The sequence below is a fragment of the Anomaloglossus baeobatrachus genome, unplaced genomic scaffold (assembly GCF_048569485.1).
Source record: "Anomaloglossus baeobatrachus isolate aAnoBae1 unplaced genomic scaffold, aAnoBae1.hap1 Scaffold_571, whole genome shotgun sequence".
Taxonomy (NCBI): domain Eukaryota; kingdom Metazoa; phylum Chordata; class Amphibia; order Anura; family Aromobatidae; genus Anomaloglossus; species Anomaloglossus baeobatrachus.
Window position 1 is genome coordinate 134727 of NW_027444933.1, and position 12287 is coordinate 147013.

At 46.3% G+C, this 12287-nt stretch overlaps 7 non-coding genes across 7 annotated transcripts; all 7 read right to left on the reverse strand.

Annotated features, from left to right (window-relative positions):
* Window positions 1–1253: 1253 nt before the first annotated feature.
* LOC142284440 (U2 spliceosomal RNA) lies at window positions 1254–1444 on the reverse strand. The gene has a single exon (XR_012745947.1). It is a non-coding gene; the product is annotated as a U2 spliceosomal RNA (small nuclear RNA).
* Window positions 1445–2830: 1386 nt separating this feature from the next.
* Window positions 2831–3021, reverse strand: LOC142284442 (U2 spliceosomal RNA). The gene has a single exon (XR_012745949.1). It is a non-coding gene; the product is annotated as a U2 spliceosomal RNA (small nuclear RNA).
* Window positions 3022–4408: 1387 nt separating this feature from the next.
* LOC142284443 (U2 spliceosomal RNA) lies at window positions 4409–4599 on the reverse strand. The gene has a single exon (XR_012745950.1). It is a non-coding gene; the product is annotated as a U2 spliceosomal RNA (small nuclear RNA).
* Window positions 4600–5986: 1387 nt separating this feature from the next.
* LOC142284444 (U2 spliceosomal RNA) lies at window positions 5987–6177 on the reverse strand. The gene has a single exon (XR_012745951.1). It is a non-coding gene; the product is annotated as a U2 spliceosomal RNA (small nuclear RNA).
* A 1387-nt stretch (window positions 6178–7564) lies between these two features.
* Window positions 7565–7755, reverse strand: LOC142284445 (U2 spliceosomal RNA). Its single transcript, XR_012745952.1, has one exon. It is a non-coding gene; the product is annotated as a U2 spliceosomal RNA (small nuclear RNA).
* Window positions 7756–9142: 1387 nt separating this feature from the next.
* Window positions 9143–9333, reverse strand: LOC142284446 (U2 spliceosomal RNA). Its single transcript, XR_012745953.1, has one exon. It is a non-coding gene; the product is annotated as a U2 spliceosomal RNA (small nuclear RNA).
* Window positions 9334–10720: 1387 nt separating this feature from the next.
* On the reverse strand, window positions 10721–10911 carry LOC142284447 (U2 spliceosomal RNA). The gene has a single exon (XR_012745954.1). It is a non-coding gene; the product is annotated as a U2 spliceosomal RNA (small nuclear RNA).
* Between the last annotated feature and the right edge of the window lie 1376 nt (window positions 10912–12287).

Below are 12287 nucleotides of genomic sequence, written 5' to 3' on the forward strand. Positions count from 1 at the left end.
CTTTGCAGAGCCAAAACAAGAAGAATGGTGCGTTTTGCAGCCGCCGCCCACTGCAATGAATCTGAATAACTCCTCCTTTAGGGCGCAAGCAACTCCCCTCCCCCTTGCAGTCTTTCCAATTCACGATACAAAAAGACGGACAGGACAGGTTGCCTGACTTTCCGTCACTGCCACCCTTTGCCATCCTTACCCGTAGAAAGCCCTTTCATCATCCCCAAACCCTAATCTTTTCCCTTTCCTTCCCAGCCCCCAAACCCTGCCCTCTGTACCTTTCTCACCACCCGCTTCCCTTCTCCTGTCATCCCCCTACCACCCGGGAAAAAAAGAGATTGCCCCCTCCTTCCACTAGCCCACCCTCCCACCCAAAGAACAACTTCTTCTGCGCAGCTTGTTTTCTAGGCAGCAGCGCTATTGTGATGTCATCGGGGGGCATTGTGACAAGCCGCCAGTGTTCCGTCTCTTCATGTTGTGCACAGTTCAAACGGAAAATACATCAACAGGCAGACTACAGAAAAGCTTACTATCAAAGGTTAGAGGGGGGCTTTCTCAGAGGGCTTTTTACAGTTTTTCTATTCCCAATTAGCCGTTTAAGTGTACTTATTGAAAGTAGTAATTCTTTCATAGGCCGCCCTTTCTTAGTATTTGACGTTCCTTATATTGCGGTATGAGGCTTCGCAGTAGGTTGCAAACATTCATCACCCATGACTGTCCCCAATTGAGCTCAGAAGCTCAATGTCTATCATGACCTCTCTTTTAGAATGTCCAAGAGCAAGCAAACTATTCCTCCAGGAGAGGGCGCCAACAGACTACTAAAGAGATCATCATTACTCAAAGAAAACCCCAAAAACCAATGCATGATAGGAATAAACAGGTAACTTTCTTTGGAGTGGAAGCGGAGAGATCGCACCAGATGCCAATTCTAGATGTTATCACACCTGTGGTCACTGCAGCAGCAGGTGAATCCACTTTGTCCAAAAGGGATCTATTCCATTCAATTGCAAATGATCTAGATAAGACAGAGAACTGCAGCACGGGGACATAGCCGAGTTGGTCAGGTTGAGTGGTGATGAGTTTGCTATTTGGATGAATAAAGAAAGTCAAAAGTGTGAAAGATAAAAAACAAAAGGAGGAAGTGTGAAAAGTGAATGGGCCAAATTGAGGTGCATATGAAGACGTATGCTTTCTTCCAATTCATTAAATCGGGCTAATATGAATCAGGTGAATTGAGTTCTGCTTTTGGAAACTGGGTTAAGAAGGGGTGCACCGTTCCTGGAGGTACTGCAATACCAGGTCAATGCGTGGAGTGGACAGAGCAAGCTCTTTTTCCATCTCCCTGTTCTAAAAATCCATTTAATATATGGTCCCCAGATAGGGGACGTATCAGATATTAAACTGATAAGAACAGATACTACACTTGATCTTAGCCAAAAGGCCGAGAAGCGATAACCAGAATTGGTTTGGGCCTCGAGTGGCACCCTGGCCTATGCCGGACACATCTTAGGGAGAGAGAGCGAGAGGGAGACAAACCCACGCCTACACAAGACATTTTGTCACCCAAGCCAACCCTTGAAAAGGCTGCTTTGCAGAGCCAAAACAAGAAGAATGGTGCGTTTTGCAGCCGCCGCCCACTGCAATGAATCTGAATAACCCTCCTTTAGGGCGCAAGCAACTCCCCTCCCCCTTGCAGTCTTTCCAATTCACGATACAAAAAGACGGACAGGACAGGTTGCCTGACTTTCCGTCACTGCCACCCTTTGCCATCCTTACCCGTAGAAAGCCCTTTCATCATCCCCAAACCCTAATCTTTTCCCTTTCCTTCCCAGCCCCCAAACCCTGCCCTCTGTACCTTTCTCACCACCCGCTTCCCTTCTCCTGTCATCCCCCTACCACCCGGGAAAAAAAGAGATTGCCCCCTCCTTCCACTAGCCCACCCTCCCACCCAAAGAACAACTTCTTCTGCGCAGCTTGTTTTCTAGGCAGCAGCGCTATTGTGATGTCATCGGGGGGCATTGTGACAAGCCGCCAGTGTTCCGTCTCTTCATGTTGTGCACAGTTCAAACGGAAAATACATCAACAGGCAGACTACAGAAAAGCTTACTATCAAAGGTTAGAGGGGGGCTTTCTCAGAGGGCTTTTTACAGTTTTTCTATTCCCAATTAGCCGTTTAAGTGTACTTATTGAAAGTAGTAATTCTTTCATAGGCCGCCCTTTCTTAGTATTTGACGTTCCTTATATTGCGGTATGAGGCTTCGCAGTAGGTTGCAAACATTCATCACCCATGACTGTCCCCAATTGAGCTCAGAAGCTCAATGTCTATCATGACCTCTCTTTTAGAATGTCCAAGAGCAAGCAAACTATTCCTCCAGGAGAGGGCGCCAACAGACTACTAAAGAGATCATCATTACTCAAAGAAAACCCCAAAAACCAATGCATGATAGGAATAAACAGGTAACTTTCTTTGGAGTGGAAGCGGAGAGATCGCACCAGATGCCAATTCTAGATGTTATCACACCTGTGGTCACTGCAGCAGCAGGTGAATCCACTTTGTCCAAAAGGGATCTATTCCATTCAATTGCAAATGATCTAGATAAGACAGAGAACTGCAGCACGGGGACATAGCCGAGTTGGTCAGGTTGAGTGGTGATGAGTTTGCTATTTGGATGAATAAAGAAAGTCAAAAGTGTGAAAGATAAAAAACAAAAGGAGGAAGTGTGAAAAGTGAATGGGCCAAATTGAGGTGCATATGAAGACGTATGCTTTCTTCCAATTCATTAAATCGGGCTAATATGAATCAGGTGAATTGAGTTCTGCTTTTGGAAACTGGGTTAAGAAGGGGTGCACCGTTCCTGGAGGTACTGCAATACCAGGTCAATGCGTGGAGTGGACAGAGCAAGCTCTTTTTCCATCTCCCTGTTCTAAAAATCCATTTAATATATGGTCCCCAGATAGGGGACGTATCAGATATTAAACTGATAAGAACAGATACTACACTTGATCTTAGCCAAAAGGCCGAGAAGCGATAACCAGAATTGGTTTGGGCCTCGAGTGGCACCCTGGCCTATGCCGGACACATCTTAGGGAGAGAGAGCGAGAGGGAGACAAACCCACGCCTACACAAGACATTTTGTCACCCAAGCCAACCCTTGAAAAGGCTGCTTTGCAGAGCCAAAACAAGAAGAATGGTGCGTTTTGCAGCCGCCGCCCACTGCAATGAATCTGAATAACTCCTCCTTTAGGGCGCAAGCAACTCCCCTCCCCCTTGCAGTCTTTCCAATTCACGATACAAAAAGACGGACAGGACAGGTTGCCTGACTTTCCGTCACTGCCACCCTTTGCCATCCTTACCCGTAGAAAGCCCTTTCATCATCCCCAAACCCTAATCTTTTCCCTTTCCTTCCCAGCCCCCAAACCCTGCCCTCTGTACCTTTCTCACCACCCGCTTCCCTTCTCCTGTCATCCCCCTACCACCCGGGAAAAAAAGAGATTGCCCCCTCCTTCCACTAGCCCACCCTCCCACCCAAAGAACAACTTCTTCTGCGCAGCTTGTTTTCTAGGCAGCAGCGCTATTGTGATGTCATCGGGGGGCATTGTGACAAGCCGCCAGTGTTCCGTCTCTTCATGTTGTGCACAGTTCAAACGGAAAATACATCAACAGGCAGACTACAGAAAAGCTTACTATCAAAGGTTAGAGGGGGGCTTTCTCAGAGGGCTTTTTACAGTTTTTCTATTCCCAATTAGCCGTTTAAGTGTACTTATTGAAAGTAGTAATTCTTTCATAGGCCGCCCTTTCTTAGTATTTGACGTTCCTTATATTGCGGTATGAGGCTTCGCAGTAGGTTGCAAACATTCATCACCCATGACTGTCCCCAATTGAGCTCAGAAGCTCAATGTCTATCATGACCTCTCTTTTAGAATGTCCAAGAGCAAGCAAACTATTCCTCCAGGAGAGGGCGCCAACAGACTACTAAAGAGATCATCATTACTCAAAGAAAACCCCAAAAACCAATGCATGATAGGAATAAACAGGTAACTTTCTTTGGAGTGGAAGCGGAGAGATCGCACCAGATGCCAATTCTAGATGTTATCACACCTGTGGTCACTGCAGCAGCAGGTGAATCCACTTTGTCCAAAAGGGATCTATTCCATTCAATTGCAAATGATCTAGATAAGACAGAGAACTGCAGCACGGGGACATAGCCGAGTTGGTCAGGTTGAGTGGTGATGAGTTTGCTATTTGGATGAATAAAGAAAGTCAAAAGTGTGAAAGATAAAAAACAAAAGGAGGAAGTGTGAAAAGTGAATGGGCCAAATTGAGGTGCATATGAAGACGTATGCTTTCTTCCAATTCATTAAATCGGGCTAATATGAATCAGGTGAATTGAGTTCTGCTTTTGGAAACTGGGTTAAGAAGGGGTGCACCGTTCCTGGAGGTACTGCAATACCAGGTCAATGCGTGGAGTGGACAGAGCAAGCTCTTTTTCCATCTCCCTGTTCTAAAAATCCATTTAATATATGGTCCCCAGATAGGGGACGTATCAGATATTAAACTGATAAGAACAGATACTACACTTGATCTTAGCCAAAAGGCCGAGAAGCGATAACCAGAATTGGTTTGGGCCTCGAGTGGCACCCTGGCCTATGCCGGACACATCTTAGGGAGAGAGAGCGAGAGGGAGACAAACCCACGCCTACACAAGACATTTTGTCACCCAAGCCAACCCTTGAAAAGGCTGCTTTGCAGAGCCAAAACAAGAAGAATGGTGCGTTTTGCAGCCGCCGCCCACTGCAATGAATCTGAATAACTCCTCCTTTAGGGCGCAAGCAACTCCCCTCCCCCTTGCAGTCTTTCCAATTCACGATACAAAAAGACGGACAGGACAGGTTGCCTGACTTTCCGTCACTGCCACCCTTTGCCATCCTTACCCGTAGAAAGCCCTTTCATCATCCCCAAACCCTAATCTTTTCCCTTTCCTTCCCAGCCCCCAAACCCTGCCCTCTGTACCTTTCTCACCACCCGCTTCCCTTCTCCTGTCATCCCCCTACCACCCGGGAAAAAAAGAGATTGCCCCCTCCTTCCACTAGCCCACCCTCCCACCCAAAGAACAACTTCTTCTGCGCAGCTTGTTTTCTAGGCAGCAGCGCTATTGTGATGTCATCGGGGGGCATTGTGACAAGCCGCCAGTGTTCCGTCTCTTCATGTTGTGCACAGTTCAAACGGAAAATACATCAACAGGCAGACTACAGAAAAGCTTACTATCAAAGGTTAGAGGGGGGCTTTCTCAGAGGGCTTTTTACAGTTTTTCTATTCCCAATTAGCCGTTTAAGTGTACTTATTGAAAGTAGTAATTCTTTCATAGGCCGCCCTTTCTTAGTATTTGACGTTCCTTATATTGCGGTATGAGGCTTCGCAGTAGGTTGCAAACATTCATCACCCATGACTGTCCCCAATTGAGCTCAGAAGCTCAATGTCTATCATGACCTCTCTTTTAGAATGTCCAAGAGCAAGCAAACTATTCCTCCAGGAGAGGGCGCCAACAGACTACTAAAGAGATCATCATTACTCAAAGAAAACCCCAAAAACCAATGCATGATAGGAATAAACAGGTAACTTTCTTTGGAGTGGAAGCGGAGAGATCGCACCAGATGCCAATTCTAGATGTTATCACACCTGTGGTCACTGCAGCAGCAGGTGAATCCACTTTGTCCAAAAGGGATCTATTCCATTCAATTGCAAATGATCTAGATAAGACAGAGAACTGCAGCACGGGGACATAGCCGAGTTGGTCAGGTTGAGTGGTGATGAGTTTGCTATTTGGATGAATAAAGAAAGTCAAAAGTGTGAAAGATAAAAAACAAAAGGAGGAAGTGTGAAAAGTGAATGGGCCAAATTGAGGTGCATATGAAGACGTATGCTTTCTTCCAATTCATTAAATCGGGCTAATATGAATCAGGTGAATTGAGTTCTGCTTTTGGAAACTGGGTTAAGAAGGGGTGCACCGTTCCTGGAGGTACTGCAATACCAGGTCAATGCGTGGAGTGGACAGAGCAAGCTCTTTTTCCATCTCCCTGTTCTAAAAATCCATTTAATATATGGTCCCCAGATAGGGGACGTATCAGATATTAAACTGATAAGAACAGATACTACACTTGATCTTAGCCAAAAGGCCGAGAAGCGATAACCAGAATTGGTTTGGGCCTCGAGTGGCACCCTGGCCTATGCCGGACACATCTTAGGGAGAGAGAGCGAGAGGGAGACAAACCCACGCCTACACAAGACATTTTGTCACCCAAGCCAACCCTTGAAAAGGCTGCTTTGCAGAGCCAAAACAAGAAGAATGGTGCGTTTTGCAGCCGCCGCCCACTGCAATGAATCTGAATAACTCCTCCTTTAGGGCGCAAGCAACTCCCCTCCCCCTTGCAGTCTTTCCAATTCACGATACAAAAAGACGGACAGGACAGGTTGCCTGACTTTCCGTCACTGCCACCCTTTGCCATCCTTACCCGTAGAAAGCCCTTTCATCATCCCCAAACCCTAATCTTTTCCCTTTCCTTCCCAGCCCCCAAACCCTGCCCTCTGTACCTTTCTCACCACCCGCTTCCCTTCTCCTGTCATCCCCCTACCACCCGGGAAAAAAAGAGATTGCCCCCTCCTTCCACTAGCCCACCCTCCCACCCAAAGAACAACTTCTTCTGCGCAGCTTGTTTTCTAGGCAGCAGCGCTATTGTGATGTCATCGGGGGGCATTGTGACAAGCCGCCAGTGTTCCGTCTCTTCATGTTGTGCACAGTTCAAACGGAAAATACATCAACAGGCAGACTACAGAAAAGCTTACTATCAAAGGTTAGAGGGGGGCTTTCTCAGAGGGCTTTTTACAGTTTTTCTATTCCCAATTAGCCGTTTAAGTGTACTTATTGAAAGTAGTAATTCTTTCATAGGCCGCCCTTTCTTAGTATTTGACGTTCCTTATATTGCGGTATGAGGCTTCGCAGTAGGTTGCAAACATTCATCACCCATGACTGTCCCCAATTGAGCTCAGAAGCTCAATGTCTATCATGACCTCTCTTTTAGAATGTCCAAGAGCAAGCAAACTATTCCTCCAGGAGAGGGCGCCAACAGACTACTAAAGAGATCATCATTACTCAAAGAAAACCCCAAAAACCAATGCATGATAGGAATAAACAGGTAACTTTCTTTGGAGTGGAAGCGGAGAGATCGCACCAGATGCCAATTCTAGATGTTATCACACCTGTGGTCACTGCAGCAGCAGGTGAATCCACTTTGTCCAAAAGGGATCTATTCCATTCAATTGCAAATGATCTAGATAAGACAGAGAACTGCAGCACGGGGACATAGCCGAGTTGGTCAGGTTGAGTGGTGATGAGTTTGCTATTTGGATGAATAAAGAAAGTCAAAAGTGTGAAAGATAAAAAACAAAAGGAGGAAGTGTGAAAAGTGAATGGGCCAAATTGAGGTGCATATGAAGACGTATGCTTTCTTCCAATTCATTAAATCGGGCTAATATGAATCAGGTGAATTGAGTTCTGCTTTTGGAAACTGGGTTAAGAAGGGGTGCACCGTTCCTGGAGGTACTGCAATACCAGGTCAATGCGTGGAGTGGACAGAGCAAGCTCTTTTTCCATCTCCCTGTTCTAAAAATCCATTTAATATATGGTCCCCAGATAGGGGACGTATCAGATATTAAACTGATAAGAACAGATACTACACTTGATCTTAGCCAAAAGGCCGAGAAGCGATAACCAGAATTGGTTTGGGCCTCGAGTGGCACCCTGGCCTATGCCGGACACATCTTAGGGAGAGAGAGCGAGAGGGAGACAAACCCACGCCTACACAAGACATTTTGTCACCCAAGCCAACCCTTGAAAAGGCTGCTTTGCAGAGCCAAAACAAGAAGAATGGTGCGTTTTGCAGCCGCCGCCCACTGCAATGAATCTGAATAACTCCTCCTTTAGGGCGCAAGCAACTCCCCTCCCCCTTGCAGTCTTTCCAATTCACGATACAAAAAGACGGACAGGACAGGTTGCCTGACTTTCCGTCACTGCCACCCTTTGCCATCCTTACCCGTAGAAAGCCCTTTCATCATCCCCAAACCCTAATCTTTTCCCTTTCCTTCCCAGCCCCCAAACCCTGCCCTCTGTACCTTTCTCACCACCCGCTTCCCTTCTCCTGTCATCCCCCTACCACCCGGGAAAAAAAGAGATTGCCCCCTCCTTCCACTAGCCCACCCTCCCACCCAAAGAACAACTTCTTCTGCGCAGCTTGTTTTCTAGGCAGCAGCGCTATTGTGATGTCATCGGGGGGCATTGTGACAAGCCGCCAGTGTTCCGTCTCTTCATGTTGTGCACAGTTCAAACGGAAAATACATCAACAGGCAGACTACAGAAAAGCTTACTATCAAAGGTTAGAGGGGGGCTTTCTCAGAGGGCTTTTTACAGTTTTTCTATTCCCAATTAGCCGTTTAAGTGTACTTATTGAAAGTAGTAATTCTTTCATAGGCCGCCCTTTCTTAGTATTTGACGTTCCTTATATTGCGGTATGAGGCTTCGCAGTAGGTTGCAAACATTCATCACCCATGACTGTCCCCAATTGAGCTCAGAAGCTCAATGTCTATCATGACCTCTCTTTTAGAATGTCCAAGAGCAAGCAAACTATTCCTCCAGGAGAGGGCGCCAACAGACTACTAAAGAGATCATCATTACTCAAAGAAAACCCCAAAAACCAATGCATGATAGGAATAAACAGGTAACTTTCTTTGGAGTGGAAGCGGAGAGATCGCACCAGATGCCAATTCTAGATGTTATCACACCTGTGGTCACTGCAGCAGCAGGTGAATCCACTTTGTCCAAAAGGGATCTATTCCATTCAATTGCAAATGATCTAGATAAGACAGAGAACTGCAGCACGGGGACATAGCCGAGTTGGTCAGGTTGAGTGGTGATGAGTTTGCTATTTGGATGAATAAAGAAAGTCAAAAGTGTGAAAGATAAAAAACAAAAGGAGGAAGTGTGAAAAGTGAATGGGCCAAATTGAGGTGCATATGAAGACGTATGCTTTCTTCCAATTCATTAAATCGGGCTAATATGAATCAGGTGAATTGAGTTCTGCTTTTGGAAACTGGGTTAAGAAGGGGTGCACCGTTCCTGGAGGTACTGCAATACCAGGTCAATGCGTGGAGTGGACAGAGCAAGCTCTTTTTCCATCTCCCTGTTCTAAAAATCCATTTAATATATGGTCCCCAGATAGGGGACGTATCAGATATTAAACTGATAAGAACAGATACTACACTTGATCTTAGCCAAAAGGCCGAGAAGCGATAACCAGAATTGGTTTGGGCCTCGAGTGGCACCCTGGCCTATGCCGGACACATCTTAGGGAGAGAGAGCGAGAGGGAGACAAACCCACGCCTACACAAGACATTTTGTCACCCAAGCCAACCCTTGAAAAGGCTGCTTTGCAGAGCCAAAACAAGAAGAATGGTGCGTTTTGCAGCCGCCGCCCACTGCAATGAATCTGAATAACTCCTCCTTTAGGGCGCAAGCAACTCCCCTCCCCCTTGCAGTCTTTCCAATTCACGATACAAAAAGACGGACAGGACAGGTTGCCTGACTTTCCGTCACTGCCACCCTTTGCCATCCTTACCCGTAGAAAGCCCTTTCATCATCCCCAAACCCTAATCTTTTCCCTTTCCTTCCCAGCCCCCAAACCCTGCCCTCTGTACCTTTCTCACCACCCGCTTCCCTTCTCCTGTCATCCCCCTACCACCCGGGAAAAAAAGAGATTGCCCCCTCCTTCCACTAGCCCACCCTCCCACCCAAAGAACAACTTCTTCTGCGCAGCTTGTTTTCTAGGCAGCAGCGCTATTGTGATGTCATCGGGGGGCATTGTGACAAGCCGCCAGTGTTCCGTCTCTTCATGTTGTGCACAGTTCAAACGGAAAATACATCAACAGGCAGACTACAGAAAAGCTTACTATCAAAGGTTAGAGGGGGGCTTTCTCAGAGGGCTTTTTACAGTTTTTCTATTCCCAATTAGCCGTTTAAGTGTACTTATTGAAAGTAGTAATTCTTTCATAGGCCGCCCTTTCTTAGTATTTGACGTTCCTTATATTGCGGTATGAGGCTTCGCAGTAGGTTGCAAACATTCATCACCCATGACTGTCCCCAATTGAGCTCAGAAGCTCAATGTCTATCATGACCTCTCTTTTAGAATGTCCAAGAGCAAGCAAACTATTCCTCCAGGAGAGGGCGCCAACAGACTACTAAAGAGATCATCATTACTCAAAGAAAACCCCAAAAACCAATGCATGATAGGAATAAACAGGTAACTTTCTTTGGAGTGGAAGCGGAGAGATCGCACCAGATGCCAATTCTAGATGTTATCACACCTGTGGTCACTGCAGCAGCAGGTGAATCCACTTTGTCCAAAAGGGATCTATTCCATTCAATTGCAAATGATCTAGATAAGACAGAGAACTGCAGCACGGGGACATAGCCGAGTTGGTCAGGTTGAGTGGTGATGAGTTTGCTATTTGGATGAATAAAGAAAGTCAAAAGTGTGAAAGATAAAAAACAAAAGGAGGAAGTGTGAAAAGTGAATGGGCCAAATTGAGGTGCATATGAAGACGTATGCTTTCTTCCAATTCATTAAATCGGGCTAATATGAATCAGGTGAATTGAGTTCTGCTTTTGGAAACTGGGTTAAGAAGGGGTGCACCGTTCCTGGAGGTACTGCAATACCAGGTCAATGCGTGGAGTGGACAGAGCAAGCTCTTTTTCCATCTCCCTGTTCTAAAAATCCATTTAATATATGGTCCCCAGATAGGGGACGTATCAGATATTAAACTGATAAGAACAGATACTACACTTGATCTTAGCCAAAAGGCCGAGAAGCGATAACCAGAATTGGTTTGGGCCTCGAGTGGCACCCTGGCCTATGCCGGACACATCTTAGGGAGAGAGAGCGAGAGGGAGACAAACCCACGCCTACACAAGACATTTTGTCACCCAAGCCAACCCTTGAAAAGGCTGCTTTGCAGAGCCAAAACAAGAAGAATGGTGCGTTTTGCAGCCGCCGCCCACTGCAATGAATCTGAATAACTCCTCCTTTAGGGCGCAAGCAACTCCCCTCCCCCTTGCAGTCTTTCCAATTCACGATACAAAAAGACGGACAGGACAGGTTGCCTGACTTTCCGTCACTGCCACCCTTTGCCATCCTTACCCGTAGAAAGCCCTTTCATCATCCCCAAACCCTAATCTTTTCCCTTTCCTTCCCAGCCCCCAAACCCTGCCCTCTGTACCTTTCTCACCACCCGCTTCCCTTCTCCTGTCATCCCCCTACCACCCGGGAAAAAAAGAGATTGCCCCCTCCTTCCACTAGCCCACCCTCCCACCCAAAGAACAACTTCTTCTGCGCAGCTTGTTTTCTAGGCAGCAGCGCTATTGTGATGTCATCGGGGGGCATTGTGACAAGCCGCCAGTGTTCCGTCTCTTCATGTTGTGCACAGTTCAAACGGAAAATACATCAACAGGCAGACTACAGAAAAGCTTACTATCAAAGGTTAGAGGGGGGCTTTCTCAGAGGGCTTTTTACAGTTTTTCTATTCCCAATTAGCCGTTTAAGTGTACTTATTGAAAGTAGTAATTCTTTCATAGGCCGCCCTTTCTTAGTATTTGACGTTCCTTATATTGCGGTATGAGGCTTCGCAGTAGGTTGCAAACATTCATCACCCATGACTGTCCCCAATTGAGCTCAGAAGCTCAATGTCTATCATGACCTCTCTTTTAGAATGTCCAAGAGCAAGCAAACTATTCCTCCAGGAGAGGGCGCCAACAGACTACTAAAGAGATCATCATTACTCAAAGAAAACCCCAAAAACCAATGCATGATAGGAATAAACAGGTAACTTTCTTTGGAGTGGAAGCGGAGAGATCGCACCAGATGCCAATTCTAGATGTTATCACACCTGTGGTCACTGCAGCAGCAGGTGAATCCACTTTGTCCAAAAGGGATCTATTCCATTCAATTGCAAATGATCTAGATAAGACAGAGAACTGCAGCACGGGGACATAGCCGAGTTGGTCAGGTTGAGTGGTGATGAGTTTGCTATTTGGATGAATAAAGAAAGTCAAAAGTGTGAAAGATAAAAAACAAAAGGAGGAAGTGTGAAAAGTGAATGGGCCAAATTGAGGTGCATATGAAGACGTATGCTTTCTTCCAATTCATTAAATCGGGCTAATATGAATCAGGTGAATTGAGTTCTGCTTTTGGAA